General features: G+C 53.2%; 1 protein-coding gene across 1 annotated transcript in view; it reads left to right on the forward strand.

Moving 5' to 3' along the window:
• Window positions 1–2,611: 2,611 nt before the first annotated feature.
• Window positions 2,612–10,826, forward strand: part of LOC119113403 (alpha-(1,3)-fucosyltransferase C) — a 50,999-nt gene continuing 42,784 nt past the window's right edge. Inside the window, exon 1 of the mRNA XM_037237724.1 lies at window positions 2,612–2,866. The gene's annotated coding sequence lies outside the window, so the exon portion shown is untranslated. The remainder of the gene's footprint in view (window positions 2,867–10,826) is intronic.

Here is a 10,826-nt window from a genome sequence, read left to right on the forward strand (position 1 = left end):
ATTCCTGGTTGATGTAATTCTATTTACTTCTAAAACGCATGGCATGATTGAATATTCTGATAGCTTTTGGCATCTATTTCAACTAGGACACCCAGCGTAAAACAGACAAGACAAAACATTATTTCTCAAATAGAGTAGGCTAGATACGCTGGATTACTTTTCAGCTGAAATAGAGGTTAGATCACTGCTCCTTTCCACCTGCAGCGACCCTTGTTAACCGCTGCACCTCCCTCTTACCGTGGCCCTTGCTGCGCCCGTGGCCACAGCGTCTGTGCATCCCTTAATCCGAAATCCGAAAAAAACGAAATCCCGGAGAGCGGTTCAGGTCAACGCAGCCCATGAGGAAAGGTTCGTCGCCCACAAGCACGAAAAAAATCGACTGTAGATGCCCTTAATAGAAAGTGTACAAAGTTTGGTAATAAAATAAAAATATAAAAATGCAAAAAAGTTTGGGAAGTATACACTTTTAGAAAGTGGGATTCATCGCAATAGAGCAGATATGCGTTTAGACCACCAACAGTAGCCGTTGAATATGTACGTAATTGGATCAGTACGAACGATAAGGGAAGGGGCTGAAGTGTGAGTCGCTTAAAGTTGCCACTGATATGCACATAGAAAGCTGAATACGCACATGCAAAAAACACAACAGGCATATAGATTGCTCCGCGTTAGTTTGACAAAAATAGTTGTCGTTCATTGAAATAACGATGATCTTTTGCGCTAATCGACCAACTCATGGATATCTGAAAAAGTAGCCCACGTATGTGCATGACTGGGGACAGATAGTTTCAGTCATATTATTGAGATACGCGAAAGTGCGCGTGATAAATATATTCGAACGCAGCAACAGAACAAATGGCTTCGAATGGGTTTCTGACCGCTTGACGCCTTCTGCTACCTCCCCAGACATTCCGGCATTCGCGTCATGCGTTGTCCCTTGAGTCATTACGACTTATAAACCGTGTACATCTTATTTTTTTCGCTTTTAACCATTCACTGTAAAGTCAGCAGCATACAAAGTGCACTTTCTACTGGTTTTGTCGTACATAACCTAACAATGGCTACTCGTTCGAATCGTGCTGTCGTGTCTCACTTCGAAAATATTTGGAAGCCACCTTTTACCCGTTTTGACACATCTACAAAATTATTAACTGAGAATGGCAAGATCCACTGGCCTCTGGAAATAAGGTGAGCCATGTGCAATGTACCTACTATGCCCAGCCCTCCACAAAGCGTCCTTATTAAAAGGGATCTGAATGAAGTGACCAAAGTTTGGGGACTTTTGTGAGGGGAAAGGCACCAAGATGGTTACATGGGGTACCACAGTGGAGCGTGGTCTCTCCCCTGACTGAAGACATCAGGTTCCCCGTGATGATGACCCCCCTTTCCCTGCTCACTCGGGTAATTGAAATATATCGCTGTCTTATTGGTCCTCTTCGAAATCTTGACAACACAGTGCCTGCATCTTCTCTCTTCAAGTTTGGTTTGTATCAGGCTCCACCCAACCAGGCTATATGGGCGTTGAGCAGAGTGGAAAGGCGTGGGAAAGGACTACATGCATCTGGGAGTGCTCTTGCCGAGATCTACCCCGAGCGTGCGGGTGCTCGGGGACCTCCCGTCAGGGCGCCAGGGTGCTCGGGGGACTGACTCCCGTCAGAACGATAGGGCGCTTGGGGACTGCCATCAGGGCGCCAGGGTGCTCGGGGACTCCCGTCAGGACGATAGGGTGCTTGGGGGACTCACATCAGGGCGCCAGGGTGCTCGGAGGACTCCCGTCAGGGGCGCCAGGGTGCTCGGGGACCTCCCATCAGGGCGCCAGGGTGCTGGGGGACTCCCGTCAGGGCGCCATGGTGCTTGGGGGACACCCGTCAGGGTCCCAGGGTGCTCGGGGGACTCCCTTCAGGGCGACAGGGTGCTGGGGGACTCCCGTCAGGGCGCCATGGTGCTTGGGGGACACTCGTCAGGGTCCCAGGGTGCTCGGGGGACTCCCTTCAGGGCGACAGGGTGCTCGGGGGTCCCCGTCAGGACGACATGGTGCTCGAAGTATTCCCGTCGGAGAGGAATTTCAGCCCCATCATAACTGATGCTCGCAGCACGCCCCGGATAAGCGGGTCACCGCGGGCATGCAGATGCGGCGCAAATGAGGAGAGAAGGCCGGTTAGTAAGCCTTTCCTCCGTCTTCCCTGTACCTCCGACGGCGGGAGGGCTGTCTCCGTGACTGACCTACACCACGTCTGGCCCACGCGCCACGTCCGCCGCCAACCTCCCAGCGCCTGGGCGGCGCTCAGATAACGGTTGTGCGCGCGCCGCCAGGCCACGCAGCCGCCGCCGCCGCGCCGCCGGCGCCGGGCGTCAGTGGTCGGAACGCGCGGCTGGCCGAGGCCGGCGCACGCGGGCGGACGCGTACCCCAGCACGACGACCGACCGTCGCCGCTGGCTGGCGTCGGGCGGAGACGGACCCAGTCCCGCACCGCGGCGCTGGCTCGGTCGCGGCGAGGAGCGCCGGCACGGCTTGAAACGCCCCCACGGTCCCTGTCGTTGCGGCCGCACCAGGGGGCGTTAACTGCTCGGTACGGTCGGACTCGCGGTGAGCCGCGACAGGTGTGTTTCGGACGACGGCAACCAGCGGCCAGTCGAAGCTGGGGCGCCGGAGCGGACTGAGCCAGACGGCAAGGCCGAGCGGCAGGTGGATTAGTCGCGAGTGCGCCTTGCAGCCGCCGGTGCACTGGCGCCAATCGTGAGTTGAAGCTGCATTGGAATGAGCGACTGTGATGCACCCCGGAAGCCACTGAACGGACACTCGCGCCCGGGCATCTCAGCAGGCACCCTCGGACGCCGCTGTGCTGATCAGGAGAGCGCGCTACAGGTGAGTTTGCCCTGGTGCTGGCCGTTTCGGCGCCGGCCATCACTGTCGCGATAACCGCCTCGATGCTTTACCTCGCACCTTATCTCGGCACGTGCACCGGTGGGCCGTCACCCACTCTCTGGGGCGACCGTACACCGGCCGAGCGCGGCGCTTCGAGTCGACCGCAGGCAACAGGTTTTCGTCTGGCTGACTGACGTCGACCCTTATGGCGCAGTTCCGTCGCGGGGGCGGCAATGAGCGAACTGTGAGGACGTGCCCGGGTGGCCGGTTGGATGCTTTGCGCTCGGGTGTGCGGTGACGGTCAATTTGAACTCCTGAAATCTAAAGAAATAAAAGAACTAGAAACGCCTAGTTTAGTGGGCAGGTGGATTTCTATATAAGCTTGACTCTGTCAGATGTTGAGGTTTCTAGACTATGACTTTCGGGCCGAATAAGATCAAACAAGGTCAAACTCCAGATGCTGTCCGAAGTGTTCGCAGATCTCCTCGTACAACCACCCTTAACATAGGTACCTCTTGCGATCAGAATAACACTGGCTTTGATATCAGGTCATTGACGCTATTGACCTTTGGAGCGTAAAAATGACCATATAATTTCGGGATTATTTTGATCTTTAATTTTACAATCAGCTCCAAGTACCAACCTACGCGGTATGCTCCTCAAAGCAAATTGTCTGTCGAGGTCATTTAGGTCAGTGACCTCCCCTGAACTTCATGAAGTAAAATAAGACATGTTTCAAATCGTCATGCTCCAGGAACTCAAAATGAACGTCAAAACTACGTAAGTTTTTCAGTAAGTTATAGGTTTAGTTTTGACCTGATCTGATCTGCATTGCCGGCCCAAAGTCAATCAAGTCAGACGTAATTCTAATAACAATGTCTATTGTGTAATATAATTGTCTAAGAAATCGTCTCAAAGTTATATGACTTCGTCTAACACTAAGCTGCCGCATCATATTTAACGATTTCCTTGGAATTGCGTTCTCTGACAGACATGACTTGATTTTGACCTGCCGTAGGTCAGCGACCTTACAAGGTGTATCTGATTTGTCATACCAAAAGAACGGCTATTGAATTACCTTTAGCTACACGCCACACCGTTTTTGAATAACTTGCGGGGAAAATTTCCGGGTTTCCCATGCGCTGCATGGAGATGAAGCAATTGATTTGTCTGGGAACTTCCGTAGCTTTGAGCTTTCTATCACGATAATTTACGCGGGCGCTCTCCTTAACGAGCAACTGGAGGTCTAGCGGCATTTATCAGAGAAGGGCAATGATCCGATCATGAGCATGATCTATCTGGTCTCCGATACGCGGAGACTACCTAGAGATCGAAAGCAGCCACGGATGCGGCATTTGAAACGAGACAGGCATAGCTTGATAGGTTGATATAATGTATTTCAATAAATTTTGTTTATCTGTTACTGTTGGGTCCTGACTCTGAGTAGGGTCTGGTTCAGTGGGCACACGCGACCGAACGGATGGGTCTATAGCGCATTCTTGCAGGCTCTGAACCGTTGGCTGAGTCAGGAGGCGACCAGACGCGCAAGGCGGCAAAATGATTGCCTGCGTGTACATAGCTGAACGACTTGTTTCAGGGAGCTTTCCCACTTTTTACTTTTCAAGCATTGCTAGGTCCGACGCCTTAGATTTGATCAGCAATACCAGCCCCCTCGAAACCCTTTTGAATCTTTTATTTTTTTTCCTTTTGGAAAATAATTTCAATTTGAAGAAGCCGCTCCGACGCGAGAAATCTGATTTCCCCGGTCCCCGGTCCCCGGTCCTCGGTCCCCGGTCCCCGGATTCCTCGGTCAACACCATGCAAGTCGTACATTAAATTTGCCTTGCTTTTTTCCGACGTGAGTTTTCTGCAATGTTTACATTACACTACTTCGTCAAAATATCTGTGTAATTAATGCTGCGAAAGCTTCATATGCACTGTTTAGACAAAACAATATGCCAACATGAAACTATTATTCCGCGAATTAAACGAAATGTTTGCTATGGTTTGGATTTCCCCCCCAATGGCGTTTACCACAGTGGCTTTTTTCGAGGCGCACTTTGGCTTCGGTAATGGAGTATCACATGGTTCATAACGACGATTTGAATCAAAATTCAACCAGTGCGCTTCTCAGTAACAGACTCCGTCGCCCGTTAGGCCAATCAGAATCGTCCTTTCATTCGCAACAGTATAGATGCCGCGGTAGTTGTCCTTATGACGGTGATTGCGGCGGCTGCAGGAAGGAAGCGCAATGTTGTTGCAAAGCGTTGACAGCGTAATTTGGACTCGGAAACAATAATATGGATATCCTTATTGTGCCTTGACGGTGCTGGAGTAGCTCTATCCAGTGCTTTTATTGGACGTAACTGGCGCTGAGGTTTCACTAGAGTATGTTTTTGAAATATGTCCTAAAGGAGGGACACTGCCTTTAAAAACAATATCGTGCGCTCCGTAGCAGATTCTGATCCAACGCTCCAAAGCCCGGCAGCTTGAACTAGGAAGAATCCGCCCGGTAAGGCTTAACCTGATGGTGGCGATAAATGCACAGTAAAGTGGAGCGTAACTAACTACGGAAGTCCCGATTACCGATTTCCTCAAACGTCGACTGCTCATGGGCGCAGCTGGCCGACCCGCATGCCCGAGGCCGTTTAGGTCGATGACATGTCAAATGGTCCAAGGGTAATCGATAGACCATATCTGTTGAGTATCCGACACCCGAGCTTATAAGGCCGCTCACCATCTTTAAGACGCGCGATGGAGGTAAACGTGACCTGCCCAGAAGGTGACCGGGTCAGGACACCAGAAGTCTGCAAGGGTCATCAGAGACGTCCAAAGACGCCAAAATCGGGCGCGAACGATTCCATGCTCCGAGCTTGCGGGCTTCTTACCTACTTGCTCATCAACAAACCTTCATTCCTTGACGCGCTTTAGTCGTTGGCCTGTCCTGTCCAGAACATGGTAGCATTTGGGCGCAACAAGATTACCGAGCATACCCAAAGCTGTAAAAATCGGTTGCAGATGATACCACGCCCATCCCCTGTGGAATGTATCGTGATAAGATCTTCACCACTCGGTACGCTAGGATGGACAGCCCATGTTCTGCAGATCATGATGACCTTGGGTCGGATCGAAGACCACCAAACACACCCAAAATCGCCGGGATGTCTATAACCAATTTCATGCCAGAGGCCTATGGCACTAATCGGCACCAGAGCTTTATCTTTCGATGCCCATTAGTCAATAAACTGCCCTCTGTAGGCCATGGTGACCCTGGTTTGATCGAGGTCGCTAAAACGCTTTGTTAGCCCCCAGAGTTGGCTACTGACCAGTGACGCCGACAGCCAATAATTTAGGGAGTGAGCCCCTTGGTCAATGTCTCGTTGGATTCTGCCCAGGGGTGGGCACCAGGAAAAAGTCGCCCGCCAGCCTGCAGACAACACCTGTACAAACGCTATCAGTTCACAACCGTCTGCCCCCGTCCGGGACTCTCTACCAGCGTGCCTTGGGACAGTTTCTAATGCCTGGCAGCCGTCGCGACCAGACCGTGCGGAAACGCTGGAGAAGATGCATAACTGTCACGTCCGCGCCCAGCACTCAGGCTGTTTGCAGAGCCGTCCCTGCAGAGGGGGATGCCGGCCGTCAACCTAGAGGATCCGCCAGGGGACGCTGTACTCCCCCAGTCGGCCTGCGAGAGCTCCGTTCCTTTCATCTTTGCCGTATGGTCACGCAGGACACTAGGAGTACACACCAGGAAGGCAGTTGTACTTGTCCTGAAGTGCACCTTTTTACTCTCAGCAAAAACCCCGATCCGCACTAAGCGGATTGCTTCGCAACGGTTCGGAAAGATCACGTAGTTTCATTATAAATCAAGAGATCAGAGAAATATTTACGGTGGCCTGGAGCATTTAGGAAGGTCGATAAGAGACAAGAGCCCTGAAGCAGTTCCGCGGACATAGCTGGAGGCCCCAGGCGGAAGGGGCCATCTAAACAAACGTCGATATTGTCTCCGGCCAAACCCAGGCAAGGTATCTCGCTGCAACATGTGGAGTTGTTGCAACCGGCACCCCACAGGCTGTTTCTGTTTAATCCGTTAAGGACGCAGTGAGGAATCTCTAGGCGGATTCCCAGCGGGAGGACATGCCAGAGAGCTCCAAAAGGAACACTACAGGCCTTACAGAGTTTACAAACATTAGAGGGGCGCCCCACATTTGTATGGAAGCTGAATTGAAATTGCCATTTTGAAAACCATTCGGTGCAGCTGGCGTCTTGCCCTAGTTAAGATTCAAACCCTCCAGTTTCTGAGCTAAACGTTCGCGGAGCTGTGCAAACTATTTCGGGCATGCTATTTCAAGGCCATCCAGTCATCCATAAGCCATAACAACACTATTAAGGTCTTGTCCTTCCACCGACCATGCGGCGGTCAACGCCACGAAAACACCATTGTCGAATTGTTCATATCTGGCGTTTGTGAGCACGACTTCCAGGTACAACGACCGTCAGTAGGCTCTCAATCAATGTTGTGCAAGGTACGATGACGCAATCAAGCATTCACGTAGTGAGGAGCATATTTAATAAATGAGGCAATTGTGTTGTCCAGAGTAGTCCCCCCCACTTAAAAGTATACCAATAGTCATAAGTGATCTTATTTCTGACGCTTGCTTCAATATCTTAAAATGTGGAGCATTCTCTTAAGGGAGTTTTCCGGTCTGCCGTCTTATCCTGCTGCGATCACGTGATCAATGACTGCCCTCTTGATCTGTGTGCCACGCGATCAAGGTCTGCTACCATGACCTCCGGACCACGCGATCATAGTCTGCTATCATGACCTCTGGAATCACGCCATCAAGGCCTGTTACCATGGCCTCCGAACCACGCGATCAAGGTCTGCTACCATGACCTCCGGACCACGCGATCATGGTCGGCTACCATCACCTCCGGACTGCGTGATCAAGATCAGCTACCATGACCTCCGAACCACGCGATCAAGGTCTGCTGCCATGACCTCCGGACCGCGTGATCAAGGCCTGCTACCATGACTTCCGGACTACGCGATCAAGATCGGCTACCATGACCTCCGAACCACGCGATCAAGGTCTGCTACCATGACCTCCGGACCACGCGATCAAGGCCTGCTACCATAACCTCCGAACCTCGCGATCGAGGTCTGCTACCATGACCTCCGAACTCCACAAGATTGACACTGAGTCCTGTACCGAAACTCTGCTCCACTCCACTAACTCCACTACCAAAAGGGCTGATGCTAAGTCGTCCAAACGATGGCTGGGGATGGGGGCAGCAGTGTAGTATGTGCTGGTTTCGGCATAATCTTTCACTTTACTAGGCAGTGGCACGCAATAGCTAGTCTGTGCTCACTGCTTGTTTGTCACTGTCTGTCATCGCAGGTGCAGCAATAACCCGTTCAAGCACGACACTGCGCGCATTCCTTTTGCATATTGCACGATGTTTTCAATTTGTATGGGTCGATAGCAAGGCTCTTTGTTGGCCCCGATAGCTCAGTTGGTCAGTTTCCACCTTCCAGCTCTGTGGCGGGGCGGTATCGAGTCACTTCTTGTCTCTGCCTGGAATTACCTGCAGCCTGTGCAGCGGCTGCACGAAAGGTCAGGTTTCGTCAGAGGGCAGGACGAATGATAACAATGATTTGTGCACGCTCACTTTGGAATGTCCTGCCGTCAGGGCAATTTCAAGATGAAATGGCCGACTTCAAGGCTCTAACAAACAATCTCTGTTCCGTTCGGTACGACTACTAGAAATGCATCCGACCCAGAAGCTTTGACCAAACCTTAAAATCGAACCGAGGCGCGTGCTGTGCACGGACTGGTGATCACACCGCGCGAAGCACAGAACGCCACTCGTCAGCAGGCTGTTAGAGACGCATGCTATAAACGGACTGGTGATCACGGCCGCGCGAAGCACAGAACACCATTCGTCAGCAGGCTGTTAGAGACGCATGTTACACACGGACTGGTGATCACAACCGCGCGAAGCACGGAACACCATTCGTCAGCAGGCTGTTAGAGACGCATGCTATACACGGACTGGTGATCACACACCGCGCGAAGCACAGAACACCATTCGTCAGCAGGATGTTAGAGACGCATGTTATACACGGACTGGTGATCACACCGCGCGAAGCACAGAACACCGTTCGTCAGCAGGCTGTTAGAGACGCATGTTACACACGGACTGGTGATCACACCGCGCGAAGCACAGAACACCGTTCGTCAGCAGGCTGTTAGAGACACATGTTACACACGGACTGGTGATCACACCGCGCGAAGCACGGAACACCGTTCGTCAGCAGGCTGTTAGAGACGCACGCTATACACGGACTGGTGATCACACCGCGCGAAGCACGGAACACCATTCGTCAGCAGGCTGGTAGAGACGCATGTTACACACGGACTGGTGATCACAACCGCGCGAAGCACGGAACACCATTCGTCAGCAGGATGTTAGAGACGCATGCTATACACGGACTGGTGATCACACCGCGCGAAGCACGGAACACCACTCGTCAGCAGGATGTTAGAGACGCATGCTATAACACGGACTGGTGATCACAACCGCGCGAAGCACGGAACACCATTCGTCAGCAGGCTGGTAGAGACGCATGTTACACACGGACTGGTGATCACACCGCGCGAAGCACGGAACACCATTCGTCAGCAGGATGTTAGAGACGCATGCTATACACGGACTGGTGATCACACCGCGCGAAGCACAGAACACCGTTCGTCAGCAGGATGTTAGAGACGCATGCTATACACGGACTGGTGATCACACCGCGCGAAGCACGGAACACCACTCGTCAGCAGGCTGGTAGAGACGCATGTTACACACGGACTGGTGATCACAAACCGCGCGAAGCACGGAACACCATTCGTCAGCAGGATGTTAGAGACGCATGCTATACACGGACTGGTGATCACACCGCGCGAAGCACAGAACACCCATTCGTCAGCAGGAATGTTAGAGACGCATGCCTATACACGGAATGGTGATCACACCGCGCGAAGCACGGAACACCACTCGTCAGCAGGATGTTAGAGACGCATGCTATACACGGACTGGTGATCACACCGCGCGAAGCACGGAACACCACTCGTCAGCAGGCTGGTAGAGACGCATGTTACACACGGACTGTGATCACACCGCGCGAAGCACGGAAACACCACTCGTCAGCATGATGTTAGAGACGCATGCTATACACGGACTGGTGATCACACCGCGCGAAGCACAGAACACCGTTCGTCAGCAGGATGTTAGAGACGCATGCTATACACGGACTGGTGATCACACCGCGCTCGAAGCACGGAACAAGCCATTCGTCAGGCAGGCTGTTAGAGACGCCCGCTCATAAGGCTCCCTGTTCCGTGGGTCTCGCCCTCGCGCCCGTCACGCGGGGACGGACGGCGACGCGGCGAGCTGTGGCTGGCGACCTATCTCCGGTAGCAATGTCAAACGGGAGTACAACGTACCACTCGGGCAGCGCAGATAACGCCCTGCGAACCGGCGACAACCCGAGCAGTCCCGCGAGCGGAAGGAAGAGGGGAAAGGAAGGGAGTGGAGGGAGGGGAGAAGAGAGGAGAGGTAGAGGGAGAGGGAGGGGAGAGGGAGAGGGAGAGGGGAGGGAGAGGGAGAGAAGGAGAGGAGAGGAGGGGGAGAGGGAGAGGGAGTGAGAGGGGGGAGAGGGAGAGGGAGAGAGGGGAGAGGGAGAGGGAGAGGGAGGGAAGGGAAGAGGGAGAGGGAGAGAGGAGGGGGGGGGGGGGGGGGGGAGGGGGGGGAGGGAGGGGGGGAGGAGAGGAGAGATGGAAAGGGAGAGGGGAGGAAAGGGCGAAAAGGAGAGGGAGAGGGATGGAGAGAGGGAGAGGGAGAGGGAGGGAGAGGGAGAAGGAGGGGGAGAGGGAGAGGGAGGGGAGAGGGGGGAGGGGAGAGGGGG

Source organism: Pollicipes pollicipes, unplaced genomic scaffold (genome assembly GCF_011947565.3).
Source record: "Pollicipes pollicipes isolate AB1234 unplaced genomic scaffold, Ppol_2.1 Scaffold_7262;HRSCAF=8765_pilon_pilon_pilon, whole genome shotgun sequence".
NCBI classification, from domain to species: Eukaryota; Metazoa; Arthropoda; class Thecostraca; order Pollicipedomorpha; family Pollicipedidae; genus Pollicipes; species Pollicipes pollicipes.